General features: G+C 43.0%; 1 protein-coding gene and 1 long non-coding RNA gene across 2 annotated transcripts in view; one reads left to right on the top strand and one right to left on the bottom strand.

Annotated features, from left to right (window-relative positions):
* The window catches only part of MSANTD1 (Myb/SANT DNA binding domain containing 1), a 74,128-nt gene extending 65,110 nt beyond the window's left edge, over positions 1-9,018 (bottom strand). Inside the window, exon 1 of the mRNA XM_075066621.1 lies at positions 8,953-9,018. The gene's annotated coding sequence lies outside the window, so the exon portion shown is untranslated. The remainder of the gene's footprint in view (positions 1-8,952) is intronic.
* LOC142046904 (uncharacterized) overlaps positions 1-19,140 on the top strand; it is a 202,906-nt gene that overhangs the window by 92,401 nt on the left and 91,365 nt on the right. The window lies entirely within an intron of this gene.

The following is a 19,140-nucleotide window of genomic DNA, read 5'->3' on the forward strand; positions in this document are numbered from 1 at the left end:
TATGCAGGCCAAATGTACATTGCTGCCTAAAATCTCCAATTTAAGGCACAGAGATACAGCTACAGTGGAGCACCCATAGGGACACTTCTCAAATCAGTATTGTCTACTCACAATTTTAATGCAAGTGTAAGCAGAGTCTGAATGAGCTCTCCCTTGACATCTAATGATGAGCTGTGGAAGAGGATCTCAGGAGCTGATCTCATTTGCATGGGCACACCCACCCTGCCTAGGTGCTCAGCATGATGGGATTGCTTGCCCAAATGATCACTTTTGGCTGGTGTTGGATCCCCAGTCTCCTTGTTATTGGGGCAGGACTAATAAAAGGGCTGTAATCCTTGCTGTGAATCGAGGCCAGCAGAACTGTACCTGGCATACCCCCACGGAGAGACTCACGCTCAACTAAACAGCACTCGCTGGACAGGGGACATGGATTCCAAAGCCCTATGACTTGAGGGAGGATGAGGATGGTGCTTGTACCTGGCAGTGTGGGCCCTGCTTAAGGGTTGTACACACCATTTGATCCTTTCCCTCACCACTGTGTAAAAAAAGAGCTAGTTTAGACTCAACTGAGAGTCTTGTTACACACTGCAGAGCTGAAATCACTGATATCCTCGTTTAAGTATTTGAGGCAGTGTCTCTGATGCAAGAGACTGCACAGTGTGCACCAGCAGTGAGGATCCCCCACTAACAGCTAAAATCACTGAGAGCTGTGTTAAGTAGTAGGCCCTGAAGACATCTTGGTGATCGGGCGGCTGGTGGAGAGAATTGGAGCACAGCCCAGTGGACAGGCGCAGCAAGCAGCCAACGTGGCGGCTGGTGGAGAGGGCCAGAGCAGAGCCCCACAGAAAGGCGCAGCCGGCAGGGCAGCTGGAAGAGAGGAGTGGCGAGTGAGTGCCTGGGCAGTGGAGTGAGTAAGGTACCTCCATACTCCCCCCTCCACCCAGGGTGGGAGGTGAATTCTGCAGATGCACCTCTGAACTCTGGGTCTGCACTGACCAAGGGAAGCAACTGTGAGAGGGGTGGCAGAGAAGGGACAGGCACGTTAAAAGGACTTTTGGGTTACCGGACTTAAGCACCTGAGGGGAAAAGGACACTACCCAACTTACTTGGGGGTGGGTTTTTTGTTCATGGTTTATGTTTATGAACCCTGTTTGCAGTGTTTTGCCAAATTAATGCCAGGTTACTTCTCTCCTTTTATTCAAATATTGTTTTGCTACACTCAGACTCTGTGCTTGTGTGAGGGGAAGTTGCCTCTTAGAGGCACCTAGGGGGTGGTGTGTAATTATCCCAGGGAACTGGGTGGGGGTTGAGACATTTTTGTGTTGTATTGTTGAAAAGGAACCCCTGGATACTGAACCCAGCCCTTGTTGCTGTCAACTCTGACTGGCAGAAGGGTTACACAAGTCTTGCAATATTTGGCATTTTTCTTAAAACCCTCATGATTGCAGAGAAAAGCTTGGAAACATGAACAAAGTGCATCCTGAAGGCTCAGAAACCAGAAAACAAATAAAAAGTACCCACCGTTTATTATTGACTTAAACATCATGAGGTTTGGAGGAGGGGGTCTCATTCACGATTTTTTAATGCCTGAAGTTGTCAATACTGCAGATATCACAGTCGAATTATTGAAGAAGTAATAGGTTAAGAGTGGCAGCAAAGCCTCTTGAATGGAAGGAAGAGTTCTGAGGCTTCAGAATACAATGCACTCATAAGAGGGTGGATATGGAATTAGGTGAGATATGGAGGAAGAGCTCTTTAACAGTTACGGGCTGCTAGAAAGGACACTTACACTAGAGCCAAAGGAGGGCGTAGCCAGCAGGAGGAATTGGCACTAAGGGTTTATCTATTTATGCACTTTAGGTATTTTTGCACTGGTGTAGTTACATCAGAGCAAACTCTCAGCACAGATGATCTGCAAAAGTTAAAACAAATCTTGAACGGAGGAGGTTTACTTTGATTTCAAACAGTATGTATGTTCTGCCCCTTCCCCATCCTCCATTTGGTTTAAAATAGGGTAAGTCACATCTGTATAGCACATCTTCACTGTGAGTTTGCATCAATGTTGGAAGTGTAAAAAAAAATCGGGGTAACTTCGGTAATTTAAAACAAGTTTAGCTCAAGAAATTGGTGCTTCTCACTGCAATTAGTCACTTCACTCAGTTAAGCTCCTTCAACACAATGTGCATGCACACCAGTGCAGCACTCCTAAGGGAATGTCAGAATTAGATTTCTTTGTGCCCTTTCCCTTTAAGGATTGAAGGTCTGCTGAGGAAGTCAGAGGAAGTCAAAGGGGTTGCAGCAGCAGAGTTGTGTGCACACGAAAAGGACTGAGTAGCAGTCGGGCTTGTGCAAGCCATATTTGTTTCTTCTTTTATATACTAAGTCTAATAAAACTCCAATTTTAAAATTGTTCCTCATCTGGCAATGTAATTTCAGCAGGACAGAATAGGCAGAAAAGGGACACACAATGGGAGTGCTCTTTACAGTAGTTTTGTCTATTAATAACACACCCAGATGACTAATTATATATTAACCTCTGTGTTCAGTCAGTGTCTTATAACAACCCTTCTGAGTTCTACAATGTTCTGAATGCCCTTCCAAGACCTGTTTTCTGGTCTGACCACATGTTTGGCTCTCTGCTTCCCAACTTGACCTTTATTCCTCTCATTGTCTAGGAGTTTCTGCCACAATAATTGCCTTACTTGCAACTCTATGTAATTAGGCTGTGGCAACACTAGTTTTGTCGGCCATATTTGGGCATCCAACATGACTTACATCCTCATGTGCTGTTGAACTTAAATAATAGAATCACAGAATCATAGAACTGGAAGGGACCTTGAGAGGTCATCTAGTCAAGTCCTCTGCACTCAAGGCAGGACTAAGTATTATCTAGACCATCCCTGACAGGCGTTTGTCTAACCTGTTCTTAAAAATCTCCAATGATGGAGATTCCACAACCTCCCTAGGCAATTTATTCCAGTGTTTACCCACCCTGACAGTTAGGATGTTTTGCCTAATCTCCAGCCAAAAGCTCCCTTGCTGCAATTTAAGCCCATTGCTTCTTGTCTTCCCTTAGAGGTTAACAACAACAATTTTTCTCCCTCCTCTTTGTAGCAAACTTTTACGTACTTGAAAACATATGTCCCCTCTCAGTCCTCTCTTTTCCGGACTCAACAAACCCAATTTTTTCCAATCTTCCCTCACAGGTCATGTTTTCTAGACCTTTAATAATTTTTGTTGCTCTTCTCTGGACTTTCTCCAATTTGTCCACATCATTCCTGAAATGTGTCCCCCAGAATTGGACACAATACTCCAGCTGAGGCCTAATCAGCACGGAGTAGAGCAGAAGAATTACTTCTCGTGTCTTGCACAGAACACTCCTGCTATACATCCCAGAACGATTTTTGCTTTCTTTTGCAACAGTATTACAGCATTGACTCATATTTAGCTTAGGGTCCACTATGACCCCCAGAACTCTTTCTGCAGTACTCTAGCAGATGTCCTGCTGTTGTGGACCAGACAAATTCAACATCTATTTTAACTTAGTTTATTCAACCTTCATTGTGAAATTTGAGCTGTGAGACCACAATTGTAAAATACAATTTAAAAATATAGTGTAGACACAGCCTTAGAGACCCAGCAATTTTAATGACTCACTGTGGCCTGTGAGTCGCATCTTTTGCCTGTTGTTCTTTGGTATCTGTGCAGCTGACGTGCTAGTCATTAATTTAAGTAACTGACTCTCACAGTAAATCACCCTCATTTTCATTGTTAAGTTTTCTTCCCTAACATGGGTAACTTGGCATCTCTAAGCATAGCTAATTTGCAACATAGATTTGAGGAGATTTAGTTTGACTATTAGGAAAAACTTTCTAACAATAAGGATTGTTAAGCACTGGAACATGTTATCTAGGGAAGTTGTGGAATCCCTGCTCACTGGAGGTTTTTAAGAACAGGTCAGATAAACACCTGCCAGGGATGGTTTAGGTATACTTAATTCTGCTCAGCACAGAGGAGATGGACTAGATGGCCTCTGAAGGTCCCTTCCATCCCTACATTTCTATGATTGCAAGATAAAGTAAGCAAATATTGTGGTAGTTTACCTTGGTAAAGTCACTGCACACCTACACACCAAGTAAGTTCACCAAGGGACAAACCACTGGTATACATGATCTCCTAGTAGTGTTAAAAATCCTCCCCAGAGGCCTTTTCACCACTGAGGAAATTAGAGTAAATTAACATCAGTTGTTTCCTATAGCATGATTGTAACGTGCTCTGTCTAAACATAAAACTCTCTCAGTTGTGTTTCAGTCATGCTGACTTGTGATTGACAGACTAGACTTTACCATGAGTTAACCTTGATTAAGCCTCAATTGACTCAGCTTCAATCATTGTGTGTTGTAGCGAAAGTGGAATGTCACTGACAACAAACAAAGCAATTAGTCCTCCAAGGGCTGTGGCACAGGCCTGGTCTACACTATGCGTTTAAACCGATTTTAGCAGGCTTAAACCGATTTAATGCTGTACCCGTCCACACTACGAGGCCCTTTATATCGATATAAAGGGCTCTTTAAATCGGTTTCTGTACTCCTCCCCAACGAGAGGAGTAGCCGCTAAATCAGGTATTTACCTATCGGATGAGGGTTTAGTGTTGGCCGCAAATTGACAGTATTGGCCTCCGGGTGGTATCCACAGTGCACCACGTGACCGCTCTGGACAGCATCTGACTCGGATGCTATAGCCAGGTAACAGAAAGCCCCGTGAATTTAGATTTTCATTTCCTGTTGCACTGCGTGGACTTCTGGATCCACTGGTGGGGATGCAGTCCCAATCCAAAAAAGCTCCAGCTGGACGTACGGGAGATACTGGTACTGATTGCTGATCGGGAAACAAATCTGTCTATCAAAGCTCCGTTACAGAGACGAAATGCCAAAGCATTAAGAAAAAAATCTCCAGGTACACAGTGCTGCGTGACAAGCGTACGGGAAGCCAGAGCTCAAATGACGGCCAGGAGGAAGGGGTCTGAGGACTCAGCTATCCCAAGCACAGCAGTCTTGAAAAGTATTTGCATTCTGGCTGAGCTCCATGCCTGTATGTTCAAACAACAATTCTCCGGCGGGTCAGGAAATAGCTCTCCTATTACTCCCACCACCACCACGTGAAAGAAAGGAAAGAAATCGTCTTGACTCTTTCATGTACACCTATGTCTATGAATGCTGCTGTAGATGCGATGCTGGAGCAGTGAAGCGCAGATCGCTCCTCGCCCTCCCAAGTGGCAGTGGCAGTGACTGGTAACGTCCTTATCAGCCCATGAGTGCTCCAAGCTGATAACGCTCATATGCTCTGGCTGGCCTGAGAGTGAGGTGGCCAGGGGCGATGCCTGGTAAAAATCAGAAGATCCTGGTCACTCCCGTAGATGGGACAGAATGGCTTGTAACTGCCTTCATCATAGCAAACTGGGGCTGAGCTTCAATCAGCCCCCCCTTCATGTGTAAAGAAAAGATTCTGTACTGCCTGACTATCATAAGCAGCGGTATATGCTGGCTTTCCTCTCCCCCACACGCATGTCCTGCCTGACTGCATAGCCCGGGTGGCGCCTCCCCCTCATTTATCTCACTACAAGTCACTTTCTTATTCCCGACGTCTTTATAACTTCAGACACAATAGGGTGGGGGGACACCGGAAACGTAGCCCACGAAAGTTGGGGGGAGGGAAGCAACGGTAGGGTGTGCAGGGCACCCCCATGAATGACATGTAGCTCATCATTTGCAGGATCTGACATGGAGCAGCTGTGCTCTCTGATACACGGTCTCTAGACACTGCCCCATATTCTAGCCAGGACTGACTCATTTTTTAAGAAACCTAAAGGAGGATTGATCCGGAGTCATTCCAGTTTTTGCTTTGCGCCCCGCCGATCTCAGCCAGGGCACCTGATAGCAGCAGACAGTACAGAGGCACAATAAACCGTCACTCATTGCCAATTATACCCTGGCAGCAGACGGTACAGATGACTGGTACCGTCCTGTATTCATGCAAAGCAAAATGATGCGCTGTGTAGCGCTGGAGTATCCCTCTGTCCGCGGATCCAGTATACATATGGTGACTGTAAAAAAAAAAAGCTGAACGGGCTCCATGGTTGCCGTGCTATGGCGTCTGCCAGGGCAATCCAGGGAAAAAGAGCGCAAAATGATTGTCTGCCGTTGCTTTCCCGGAGGAAGGAATGACTGACGATATTTACCCAGAACCACCCGCAACAACGATTTTTGCCCCATCAGCCACTGGGCTCTTAACCCAGAATTCTAAGGGGCAGGGAAGACTGCGGGAACTAAGGGATAGCTACAGAATAGCTACCCACAGTGCAACACTCCGGAAATCGACGCTAGCCTTGGACCATGGACGCACACCGCCGAATTAATGTGCTTAGTGTGGCCGCGTGCACTCGACTTTATACAATCTGTTTTATAAAACCGGTTTATGTAAAATTGGAATAATCCCGTAGTGTAGACGTACCCACAGTTCACTACCCTTTGCAAAACCGGCCTATGTAACATCCACTGCCTAGGGGTGTCTGCTGAAAGCGATCTTACCAGTACAAAGTCACCTGCAAGCAGACACGTGGATTCCTGCTACAAGCTGCTTCCATGGAAACCAATTCTCTTGGCAATCAATCTGCAATCCAGTTTCTGATCTATGAACTGTACTATGCCTTGTAAGGGATCAGATGACTAAACTCCCAGCTAGCCATCGGCCAGTGTCCAGGTACTCCCTGCTTTATAGACAAAGGCAGTACTGTGGGACCTTGGCAGCCACGAGAGAAACCAGAAAGTGTATGAAGATGGCATTTCTGTATCTTGCAGTGCTGAGAAGTCACTGAATTAGAGATGAGTACCATGAACAAGTATAAGGTCTGAAGGAGATTACCAGAAGATCAAAAATAACGCGTCTAGGAGAAGCTGCCTATTCTACATTGAGAGATAAGGTGGATGAGGTCATATCTTTTATTGGACCAACTTCTGTTGGTCTCTCTCTCTTACCAGCAGAAGTTGATCCAGTAAAGATACTGCCTTATCCACTTTGTCTCTCTAATATCCTGGGACCAACACAGCTACAACACCACTGTATAGTCTACATTGAGACTGACAGGGCAGTGGGACCTTGCAAGATGAGTGAATCAGATATATTTAAGCCAAGTGTCTGGTTCAGAACAGAAAAAAATAATACACTTTCAAGTCCCTCTTGAAAGTTCACCTCTGCTGTGATGTCACAGGGAAACCTGAGGACTGACCATGACAATTTTAGGACTAAGTGGAGAGTATTTAATAAGTCCTGTTTACGTTAAATATTTTGTTAACATAATTGTGTTCTTCCCTTTGTCCATCCTCTTTTTGTCTGTCTTAAGATTGGGAGTTCCTCAGGGCAAGAATCATGTCTACTTTTCTATTTGTAAAGTGCCTAGCAAGTTGTGGTTATTACCAGAAATAATCAGCATTACTAATTTTTTAATTACTGTCATTTTTACGGTAACTTGAGCCAACTATTTCACTACTGTAGGTGCCTCTCATAATATTTAACAGGCCAGTATTCAGAAAAAGCAAGATCAGCGTCACTTTAAAGATTATGACTATTATTATTTAATAATTAGATTGCAGTAGCACTCAGGAATGCTATTGCAGTAGCATGCAGAGATATTAAACACATATTAAGACATTGGGTAAAACTTTCAAAAGTGCCTGCCTACATGAATTCAGAGCCGAAATCCTATTTTCAAAAGTCTAAGTCTCACTGAAAGTCAGTGGGCTCCTGAAGGCCTATGTCACTTTTGAAAAAGGAACTAATTTAACACCAATATAACTTGGGCACTTTTGAAAATTGTACCCACTGTCCGTGCCTTGAAGCTCACAATTTAAAGAGACAAACAAATATATAAAGAGTGAGGGAGTGGAGAGATGGGACATGATCAAGTTTTATATACATTTCAATTTTATATTAATAATTAACCAGTTGTCTTTATCTACCCCTCTACCTATCCATCATTAAATAGCAGATTTCTAATAGACATCATGGCAGTGTGAGCCGTGAGTAGGAATTTAGAGGAAGAATGTGGCCTTACACAGCTGGGAAACAATATCATGCCTTCTTCTCACCCAAAAAGCTCCAGGGTGCATGGCTTGCTCCACAGATTCTAGACATTCTATCAGAATAATCCTGGGACAAATCATCTAAGATGCTGCTGAAATCAAAATATCTTTGGATGCCAAATGGGACAAACTAACTTCTCATGGTAATAGTTTCTATTTACAACTGCACATAGAAAATCTGTTTTTTTTCTTTAAAAGCACATTTTTCCCAGAAAACTCTGGTGGGAAGAGGAGAGGACAAAGAGTTGTATTTTGCCTGAGGGGAGAGGAGCAGTGATACCCTTGGCCCAAAAGAAAGAAGGGAGCTGCAGAGAGGTCAACCCTCTGAGCACAGGAAAAATGCTGGAATCTCAGGATCATAAGGAATTTAAAATCAACAATTTTTCAAAATCTGTAAGCCTTGAGGAGTTATAGCTCACTTGTCTGAGAGTAACTAGTATCAGAGTCACTCAACAGCCTCTGAGACAGCACAGTGGGAGAAACAGAGCAAGTTGTCTGGGAGAAATCCAGCACTAAGACCTTATGTGAACCCAAATCAAATTCATTTGAACACGTCATGTGTGTATTATGTTTTTCCATATACACAGAGCAGAACAATCTAGATAACTCTATAGGAAAGAGTGACTTAACTAACGCCCCTCATCTGAACTGAAAACAAAATGGCAGCTGTTTATATACATTTGAATGACTGCAGTACGCACTTCATTTTCTACTGTTCCACTGTATTCAAACATTCAGGACACAGAGTGACCTCTTTTTTCGGATACACATCTACAACTGTTTAGATTCTTTTGTAAAAGAAAACATTTTATACCTGGTGTCCTGGAAGCAGAGGATCCCCCATGGGCCAGAAAATCAGTACAGAAATCCTCACAGCAGACCACAGAGCTGGAGCAGAATTTAGCATCTGAGTGAGAACAACAGAGTTAGATAGGACAAATCAACATGTGGAGAGTAGAAAGAGGAAACCATTCAAAACAATTGAGGGGAGGGGAAAAGAGGCCAAACGGAAGTTATCTTTTAAAGGTTTGGCTGAGGTGGGCTTAATTACATTTAGCGTGCAAATAATTTAGCTTTTAGAATAATGTGGACAAATACACCCCCTATGATGTAAGACGGTCACTCTGTAAATGCCAAGCTCAGCTGCCTAAACCTCTTGCAGTCCTTCTCCCCTGTCACCAAAGCAAGTGACAAATGCCCTGATTCAACTGCCCTACCATCTCCTACTACAGGTACCTCCTTTAAAAATACCCCAATTCCCCTAACTACTGGACTCTTCCTCACATACATACCTCATCCTCACTTCTGAGCTAACAGGCTCTCCCATTAATAAATAAAACAAACAACAACACTTAGCACTTCATTTGCTGCTCTTCAGAGAATCATAAATCATTGTGCAATGGTGAGTTCTTTAAGTATCATTATCCCTCTTTTACAGATGGAGAAACTGAGACTCAGACATTAAGGGTAAAATTTTGAAAAGGCCTTAAGTGACTTAAAAGCATAAGGCTAATTGAAAGACAGTAGGAATTAATTCCCTCAGTGACGTAGGGGCTTTTGAGCATTTTACCCTTGCACAAAGTCACAGCAAGTTTCTGGAGGAGACAGGAATAGAATCAAAATTCTCCCATGACCCTGTCCACTAACTAAATCATGAGTTATATGAGTTTCCAAACCCCAAGCAACCAACCACCTTCCATGCAGCTCTGTGTCCTCTGACAAGAAATTAAGTCATATTTTAAAGGAACAAAGGCTTACGAAAGCTTATGTAAAGATTGTGGACCGGATTCTCAGCTGATGTAGATTAATATAGCCCTATTGAAGTCAATGGAGCTACATCAGTTTACATTAGACAACATTCTGATCTATTTCTTAAAGTTAAAATGACAGAATCTTATCTCTGTTCTAGGTCTACTGACGTGTTTCTTAGCTACAAAGATTCTACCTTGAATTTTTCAGTGTTTGTTTAAGCCAAGGTTAAAATATGGTGACAAGCCCCCCCGACAGTTTTAAGTGGATCATAAAATGATCTGTTGCCTATCAGACTAAAAAAGTTTCTCTTTTACAAACTATTGTGTATTTTATCTGGTAACTTGTTTTCTTCTTAAAAGGCAAAAACTATCTGCAGATTAGAAGATTTTAGTTGCAAAAACTAAACTAAAGCATTTTCTCATATAAATGTTTCAAAGTAGCTATTTGCCTATTGTTTTATTACATATCTGTTGTTAAGTCTTTAATTAAGTATGTATGTATTCTTTAAAATACTGTGAGTGATTTTCTTCAGCTTTGTTGTCCCAATAATTCTCTAAATCTGTATTAGAAAGGACATTTAGTGAAACCACAACTGCCAACATTGGGAAGTTTTAAATAAGAGCACTTGGAGAGAAAAATGGGGGACACATTGTAATGCCACTGAAAGACATTAAACATGGAGATTTTTTTGAGAGACAAAGTGGGAAAATGATACATATTTTTCTAAATAAGGATGATTGGTCTAACAGGGAGCAGGCTGAGTAACTACATATATTCCATTTTAAAAGAACTGGCAGGGTGCTTTCCTGGTTAGCCTCAGTCTTCAACTTCAAGAAACTGAAGAACATTTATTGAACCAGACAGAGCAGAGGATATCTTCAATCTGAGGGAAGGTAGAAGGGCTATTAACTGGTTTTGAGTTGGTTTAACATTCTTATTTCTAATGTCATAATTTGTATGGCATTTTACCAACCATTTCCCTATCCTGAAAAGTTTACAATTTAAAGTGAGACATGAAGAAGAATGACCACAGCACTTTAATTTATAGCTATGCTAAGAAAAATCCTTAATATGGCTTAAATTTGGCTGTAGGCCAATGGGATCGTAGTTTATGTAGCCAATACAGCTGGGCCAAATCATGTTAGAGCAATCATGCTTTAGTCTAGGGAGGGACCAAGCATAAATGTTTTTAATACTCGTGTGTAAGACCATTGTAGACAGAAGTCATGAAGTGCAAGTTCAAAGTTTCTTTGGACTTTTATCCTGGACACTCTCTGCACACTGAAATCTTAGCAACATCTTTTCTCAGACCTGGCTTCAAGTGATGAAAAGTCCAAAATATATACTGTACTGATAAGTGGATAATACTGGGCCAGACTCTGTCTTGCAGGGGATGTAGTGTAAGTTTGGCACCTGCTACTGTCAGGAGATAGGATACTGGTCTAGATGAACTATTGGTCTGACCCTGTATGGCCATTTTTATGTTCTAAGTCAGGGCCTGAGTTGTCCCATAGGTAGGGCCCTACCAAATTCACAGTCCATTTTGGTCAATTTCACGGTCATAGGATTTTAAAAATCATAAATTTCATGATTTCAGCTATTTAAATCTGAAATTTCATAGTGTTGTAATTATAAGGGTCCTGACCCAAAAAGGAGTTGTGGGGGGCTTCAACAAAGTTATTGTGTGTGGATGTGGGGGGGGCGGGATTGCAGTACTACTATCCCTACTTCTCCACTGCTGCTTGCGGTGGTGCTGCCTTCAGAGCTGAACAGCCAGAGAATGGTGGCTGCTGGCGGGGAGCCAAGCTCTGCATGCAGAGCCACTGCCAGCAGCAGCACAGAAGTAAGGATGGCATGGAATGGTATTGCCACCCTTCTGCGCTGGTGTCTGCAGAGCTCGGCCCTTGGTCAGCAGCTGCCACTCTCCGGCCACCCAGCTCTGAAGGCAGCAGCACAGAAGTAAAGGTGGCATGGTATGGTATTGCTACGCCACTCTTATTCTGTGCTGCTCCTGGCGGGGTACTACCTTCAGAGCTGGGCGCCCAGCCAGCAGCCACCGCTCTCCAGCCACTCAGCTCTGAAGGCAGCACAGAAATAAAGATGGCAATACCATGAACCCCCTAAAATAACCTTGCAACCCCCCTGCAACTCCCTTTTGGGTCTGGACCCCAATTTAAGAAATGCTGGTCTCCTCTAAGAAATCTGTATAGTACAGGCTGAAAGCACACCAAAGCCCAGATTTCTTGGGGGGACACCAGATTTCACAGTCCATGAAACATTGTTCATGGCTGTGAATTTGGTAGGGCCCTACCCATACGGTACGTTCACAAGTTGAACTGGGGTTGTGATTCCCAGCTCAAGGAATACCTATAACAGCGTTGATTATTTTTAGCATGCTACCTCAGAGCATAGCCATGGTGGCACGAGCCGCAACAGGGGTTATCTTCCCTGAGTATGTACCTGTATGAGCCCCTCCCGCTGCTCACACTGCCACAACGACACTATTTTTAGCACTATTTTTAGGTATGTCTACTTGAGTTGGAAATTTTACCTCAAGCTCCAACTTTTCCCATACTGACATATGAATGCTGCTTTTATTTATTAGAGCTGACTGCCTGAACTATGGGTGTATGTCTATCAGCTTTTATCTATCTGTTTTGTCTTCTCTTCTGTGTCCCTAGACAGTGCGCTTTGTTGTGTAGTCTTCCTTTTGCTTCCTTTGAGCAATCTCCTGCCTCCTTGGTTCTTAATCTGGAGATAAAAATAAGGATGCCTCGCCTAAATCCTTATTGTTTCCAAAACAAAACTCAAATCATGCTTGTAAGGCTCTGAAGCGTTCAGATAATGTATCTCACCCTGAGTTTCCATCCAGGGCTTTTAGTGCTAAAATATTATGGGACAAAGGCTGTTCTTGAGATTCCCAATATAGTTTTATGGATTCAAGAAATTAAATCAGTGATTCTTAAACTGTGGGTCGGGACCCCAAAGTGGGTCGAGACCCCATTGTCACCAGGGCCAGCATTAGATCTGCTGGGACCCAGAGCTGAAGCTGAAGCCCAAGCTCCACCCCCACCCGGGGCAGCGGGGCTCAGGCTCCCTCCTCCCCTCACCGGCATCATGTAGTAATTTTGTTGTTGGAAAGGGGTCGCGGTGCAATAAAGTTTGAGAACCCGCAAATTAAATAATTGAGATATGTATCCAAGAGTCTGGGTGTTTATCTGAAATGAACCCAAACTTTGAACTTTGCGCACCATGATTATTGTCAAGATAACAGACTCTCAGAACTACTAAATCAAATTTTCACAAAGGTGCTCTAGTATGGGTTTCCTGTTTTTGCAGTTAAAAATAAATGATTAATTTATGGCTAAAAGACTAAATCTTAAATGAACAAAATGCACAGCAGTAGATCAGGCACACAAAACTTTGTCATTATGTAAATACATTATCCCTTTTAAACATGCTCAGTTAATTTAGGTTTATCCAAGTTCTTCAGCTTTCACTACTGTAATCACATTTAACAGATCTAAACAGTAGTTTATAAACTTTTAATCGCTAATAATGTAAACAGTTCAGCTTTTAATCCCATTTTTCAGAGTTAGTTGTCAGACAAAACATTCTTTAGCAGGATTTTTTCCCTTTCTTTAGTCTCCAAAGCCATAATCTTGCAACTGGATCTGCATGGGCAGGTCCTTGCATCCACAGGGAGCCCTATTGTTTTAAGCAGAACTTGCAGATACAAGACGACTCCTGGATGGATCCAACTGCAGAATCAGAGCCCTAGATTTTAACTTAATAGAACTACATTTCTGTGTAAGCCAGTATAAGCAAGAATAAAAATAAAGAAAGAAACCTTTAAAAAAATCCAGTTTTAGGTTTTAGCTTTTTTTAAAAAAAAGTTTACAATAATTTATGAAGCACTCCCTCAAGATGCAGGCACCTGGACATAGGATTAAAATCCTAAAGTACTGTATGTACAATAACCCAAGTACACTTGGCCATCATCTGCTTAGCTCGCACAGAAGAGTGGGAAAGATGGAATTAGGGGACATGGCCTAAATGACCATGGCCAGCCTGACTAAAAAAGAAAGGGCTCATTTCAGAAAACAATCACGTGACGACTCTTGACACCTTCAGAAAGGGAGTTCCATAGGCAAGGCCTTGCCTAAGCGTAATAATGCTCAAGACAGCAAGGACAACTCAGCTAATCTTGCTTGCTTGTGGAAAGGAGTGTGCTTTAAGAGCCTGCAAGTAACAGAATTACTTTTCCAGGACATGGGTGAAGTGATTTAAAATATTCCTTTTTTGGTAAGATTTTCCTTTTTCTCCATATGCCTCATTCTGTTCCATTGGAATCTTGTATATCTGCTGCCCACTACATTGAATTGCCCAGAATAGCTAATTATAGCCTGCTCTTCAATAATGGCTCAACCACTTGGTTTCTCTAAGAATGAAGTATTTTATCAAGTGTCTCCAGACCTCAAAGCCATAGGGGTTAAGGGGTTAAGGGGTTAATTCAACTCTCAGGCATACATTAAATCATGCTAAGAGCATTCCACAGGAATACCATTCTGAAGCCAGGAGTATAGAATGAATAGCAAACCCTATATATGTTCTATCCAGGCAACAGAAAAATACACTTGCTTTTTAAATTCAGCATCAGTGGCTAACATTACAGGGCACAGTTATGATCAGCTAGAAACCATAGGTGGATAATGTTAACACTTGGGAAGACATCTGTAAAAAAAAAAAAAAAAAGGGGTAATCCATGGTGTGTAAGCTGTGAGAGTTATACTTTGTGTTAGGTAAGAGACATTTCATAGTCTCACCACCTGTTTAAAAGGCAAAACAGTTTATGATTTATTTTAGGAGCTGAACCTCTCTGCCTCTTACACAAATACATCATACACACACACAGCTACACTAGGGTAAAGCATAAAAAAGAACCTACAGTCATGTTCTAGATATTGATCTATATCAAGCTGTTAAAAACAGAAGTTCTAGCAGTCTCTTAGGAGTTTGCTGTAAAAGCAATTGGAATGGCAATTAGCAACAGCATAGCCTAGGAAAGGAGGGAGTTCTAACTACAAGCTAATTAGGAGGGCAAACACTGAAGCTTGTTAGCTGAGATGATAATGAGAATTATATTTGAGTGGCAGCAGACTGCTATTCAGAGTTAATTAGAAACCTCAACTGACAGCATATTACTCTTAACAGCTTTCTAAAAAAAACAACTCGAAAAACTGTCCTGTTAGCTATGGATAGCTATGATGTTGGGTAACTCATGATCAGTGTGTTTTTGGAAGCAGCAAAAAAAAAAAAATTATGGTAAGAAATCATAGTAATTTTACAGCACTTGAGAAAGGTAAAGAGCAGCAGGTAAATGGTGAGATATGTATGCCCAGATATTTTCTGGGGTAATTTCGTCCATTTGTGATGAATTCATATGCTGGAAGAGTCTTCAGTTTATGCAGCCCTGTTAATAAATTATAAATATAACAAATTGCACAAGAGCATGTGTTCAAAAGATTGCTGCATATCCCAAATACCAACATGGGTGTGGTTTGGAAATGGGACAAGGACTTGGACCCAGTGAACAGCCCTTGACATACCTTCCATCCCACCCACAAGCCTCTCATTTTCCAAATTTCAGCAAGGGGAAGATTGTTGTTGTCAGATGTAACAGAGTGAAACAACAGCTGTGTGCATGTTGCTTCCACTATGCCTCTTGCTATCCTAGTTCACTGGATTGTATTTCTCTCTCTTCCCCCACTCCCTTGCCTTTGTATAATTAGGGAGTAAAAAAATCAATAATCTTCAATTGAAAAATATGTAAAATGGAATTCCTGCAATGTGAATTGTGGCCTTACCTGGGCTGAGTTGCATGGCTGATTCCTGCTATAAAGAGAACACTGGGAGGAAGGCAGAGAAGTGTGTGTTTAAATGTTTCCTCTGTGTCTGATTGGAAGAGCAATAGCTAGTCACTGGGTAGGGGTGAGGCCTGGCCAAACTAAAGTAGGCTGATCGTTCAAGAACACAAATTGATACTGTAGAACCTGCACGCTGGTTTGCAGAGAACTTAAATACAGGAAAATATTCAAGTACCGTTGGGGAGAATGAACAGATTAAAATAGTTACTGGAATTTTCAATGTCTCTTTGGCCCTGTCTATACTGTATTAAAACTTGCACCATTTTAACCAAAAATCTGTTTTTAAATCTATTTATTGAAGTCAATGCACATCCGTATGGAGACTCTTCAATTGATTTAGCTTAATTCAGTAATAACCAAATTAAACGGAAAATCAATGTAAATCAGATTTAAGTCAAAGAGTATGTAAGAGCATCCACATAAGGTTTTGCACCTGTTTAATTCAACTGGATTTAAAAACATACCAAGTTAACCAAGTGTGACTTATAACATATGTAAGGGGAGTGTTGGCCCCTTATTAAAACTCGGGGTGGGAGGTTTTGGTTGGCTAGCTCCCAGTACCAAAAGAAAGGGGAAGGATCAATAGGAAATCAGGACCCTGAGACTGACAGTCCCCAGGAACAGTAGGGAGAAGTCAATATTCCAGGTCAGCCTGATTGACAGAGCGGGTGGGCTAATGAGGGAGTCAGGGGGCCTGAGGGTGTCCTGTTCTCCATGTGAGCTGGAATTGCCTGGGTCAGACAGAATGGGGCCAAGCTAAGGGGAGAGCAGGGGTCCAAAGCTGAGCTGGGGAGCAGAGCTATGCCAGCCAGAGGGGCCAGAAAAGCAGCCCAGGGAGCAGGTCAGTGCTGGGAGCAGAGTTACGGAAGCAGCCCAGAGAGCAGACTGTGCTGGGAGCAGAGCTGCAGCAACCAGAGCCAGAGAGACCAGAAAAAGCAGCCCGGGGACTGGAGGCAGAGCAGCTACATCAGTGCTGAGGCAGGGTGGTAGAGCTGGAGCAGTCCAGAGCCGGGTGCGGGGAACAGCTGGGGAGAGTGAAGCGGGACCCTGGGCAGTGGGCCCAGCACAGGGAGACGCCGTCAGCCAAGGGGCTTTGCAGGCAAACTTGGAGGGGGAATGTAACTAGGGTTGCCAACCCTCCTGGATTGGCCTGGAGTCTCCCAGAATTGCCATTGATCTCCCAGTGACTGTTGAAAGCAATCCAGGAGATTTTAATAGGATATTTTAAGAAAATGACATTACGTCATGTTTGAGGGGGGAACCCCTCCCCAATATAGCTTCAGTCGGATTTGGCAACCCTAATCGTAACCCTGATTACCAGTCCCCCAACACACATACACACACAGAGCTCAGGTAACAGTTTAGGAGGATGGCTGAGAAAGGTTCAAAGAAGAGACCAAGTCTGTGTTCCTCATGTTCTGTATCCTTGTCAGATGGTGCAAAAGGAAATGTTTGTGACTTGTGCACTCCAGTCTCCTTATCCACTGGGTCAGAAAGGTTTTGCTTCAGCTCCTTTTCACAGCCCAGGAGCCAGTTTCCCAGGTGCTCCCCATGAGCAGGGAGTCTGACAACCAGGCAGTGAATGTCTTGAAGGACATCTTAAAAATGGAGATCGATCAGGCTCTGGAGGCTGTTACATCAAAGGACTCATAAGCATAAGCATGATTGACTGAATCTGCCAAAGACAGAGCAAAAGAGCAGCTGGAGGACTGTTTAAGTTGTGCACCCACTGCAGCAGAGGTTTCAAAACCCTCCCTCAGGCAATTCAGTCTCCATCCCTTATCCCTGTGGGAAATCAGGAATTATGCATGGAAGGGAGAAGGGAATCCCTCTCAAAGGAAGACATTTCCTCTTGGGGTAGGCAGGGACCTTTTGAATTTGGTGTGAAAAGTGCCTTCACCTCAGAGGGTGTGGTCTTACGAGCAGGGCCGGTTTCAGGAAGTGTGGGGCCCAATTCGAATAGTTTTGATGGGGCCACGGCAGGAATGACTCACCTGGCAGCGCTCTGTGTCTTCGCTCCGGGTCTTCCGCAGCACTGAAGAACCCACCGCTGAAGACCCAGAGTGAGTGAAGGACCAGCCATCGAAGTGCCGCCGGGTGAGTAAAAATTAAAAAGGCGCCTAAGTTAGGCACTCTTCTTTAGGGTGCGGGGCCCTCTTAGGCACAGGGCCCAATTCAGGGGAATCGGCCTAAAGCTGGCCCTGCTTGCGAGCCCCAGCCAGTAGCTGAAGTTTATTCTATCCGCTCTGAAAAGGGCAAAGATGAAGAGATGTCTATTAGCAGAAAAGGACTCCTCATCTGACTCAAATTCCTAATCCCCACCTCTCTAAGGAGTAAATTAAGAAAAAGAGGAAAAGTGTTCAAGAAATTGCCCAGGGAATTTGGAAAAAACTGGTCTGTTCTTCTGGGGATAGCAGTTCAGCTGACTCATCACCAGAGGGCACCAGAGCTAAAGGCTTTATTTAGTAGGTTTTCACCCACAGAAAAAGCGTAATAAAAGGAATAAAATTGTTTGCGTGTGTTTCTTCTTCATCTTTGTTTATGTCACCACCTTCATGAGCATCACCAAAGAAAAAAAAAGATTGAACATATTTCCTAGCCTAAGTCCAATAGAGGAAAAAAGAAGCAAAAATGAACATCAGGATCTTCTCCACAAGAGGAAGGTGTCAAACTCAGTCTGGAGTGAAGGATGAAGTGAAGCAGGCAGATCTTTTTCCAGATGGGTCCTTTGAGAAAGATGATTAGGTACTTGAGTAGTTCTTCACATGCATCCATTTAAAAAAAGAGAGTCGAAGGAGAGAAGATTGATACAGAAATTAAAAAAAAATATATTTTCCAACCTGTTCAAAATCAGAACCACACATTCTCCTTCATGTGTTTTTGGAAAAGTAATTAAAGCTGAATGGGATGCAAAGTCTAAGAGACTGTCCATAAGTGCCAGAAAAAGTCTACAATATTCACCAGATCAAAGCAGACTTCATCTCTCTTCCCAGAGTAGATGGGACAATTTCAGCACTTGTCAAAGACACTGCTATCCCAACAGAAGGGAACTTTTTCCCTGAAAAACCCCAACAATCATAATAAAATGAAATATCACCTTGCTGTACATTTAAGACTGCATCTTCTTCTCTGAGGGTCTCTGCTGCAGCAACATGTTTTTGCAAGAGCAGTACTGGACTGGACTGACAATTTGACAAGAATGCCAAAAAAAGGCTAAACATTATTATGGTTAGGTTCAGAGTTAAAGAAAATCTCAGTGGCTTCAGCATTCACAGCCAATGTGACCAGGGAGTTTTCAGCAAGTGCCATGGCTTTCAATGTGG

This window comes from Chelonoidis abingdonii, chromosome 5 (assembly GCF_003597395.2).
Source record: "Chelonoidis abingdonii isolate Lonesome George chromosome 5, CheloAbing_2.0, whole genome shotgun sequence".
NCBI lineage: Eukaryota > Metazoa > Chordata > Testudines > Testudinidae > Chelonoidis > Chelonoidis abingdonii.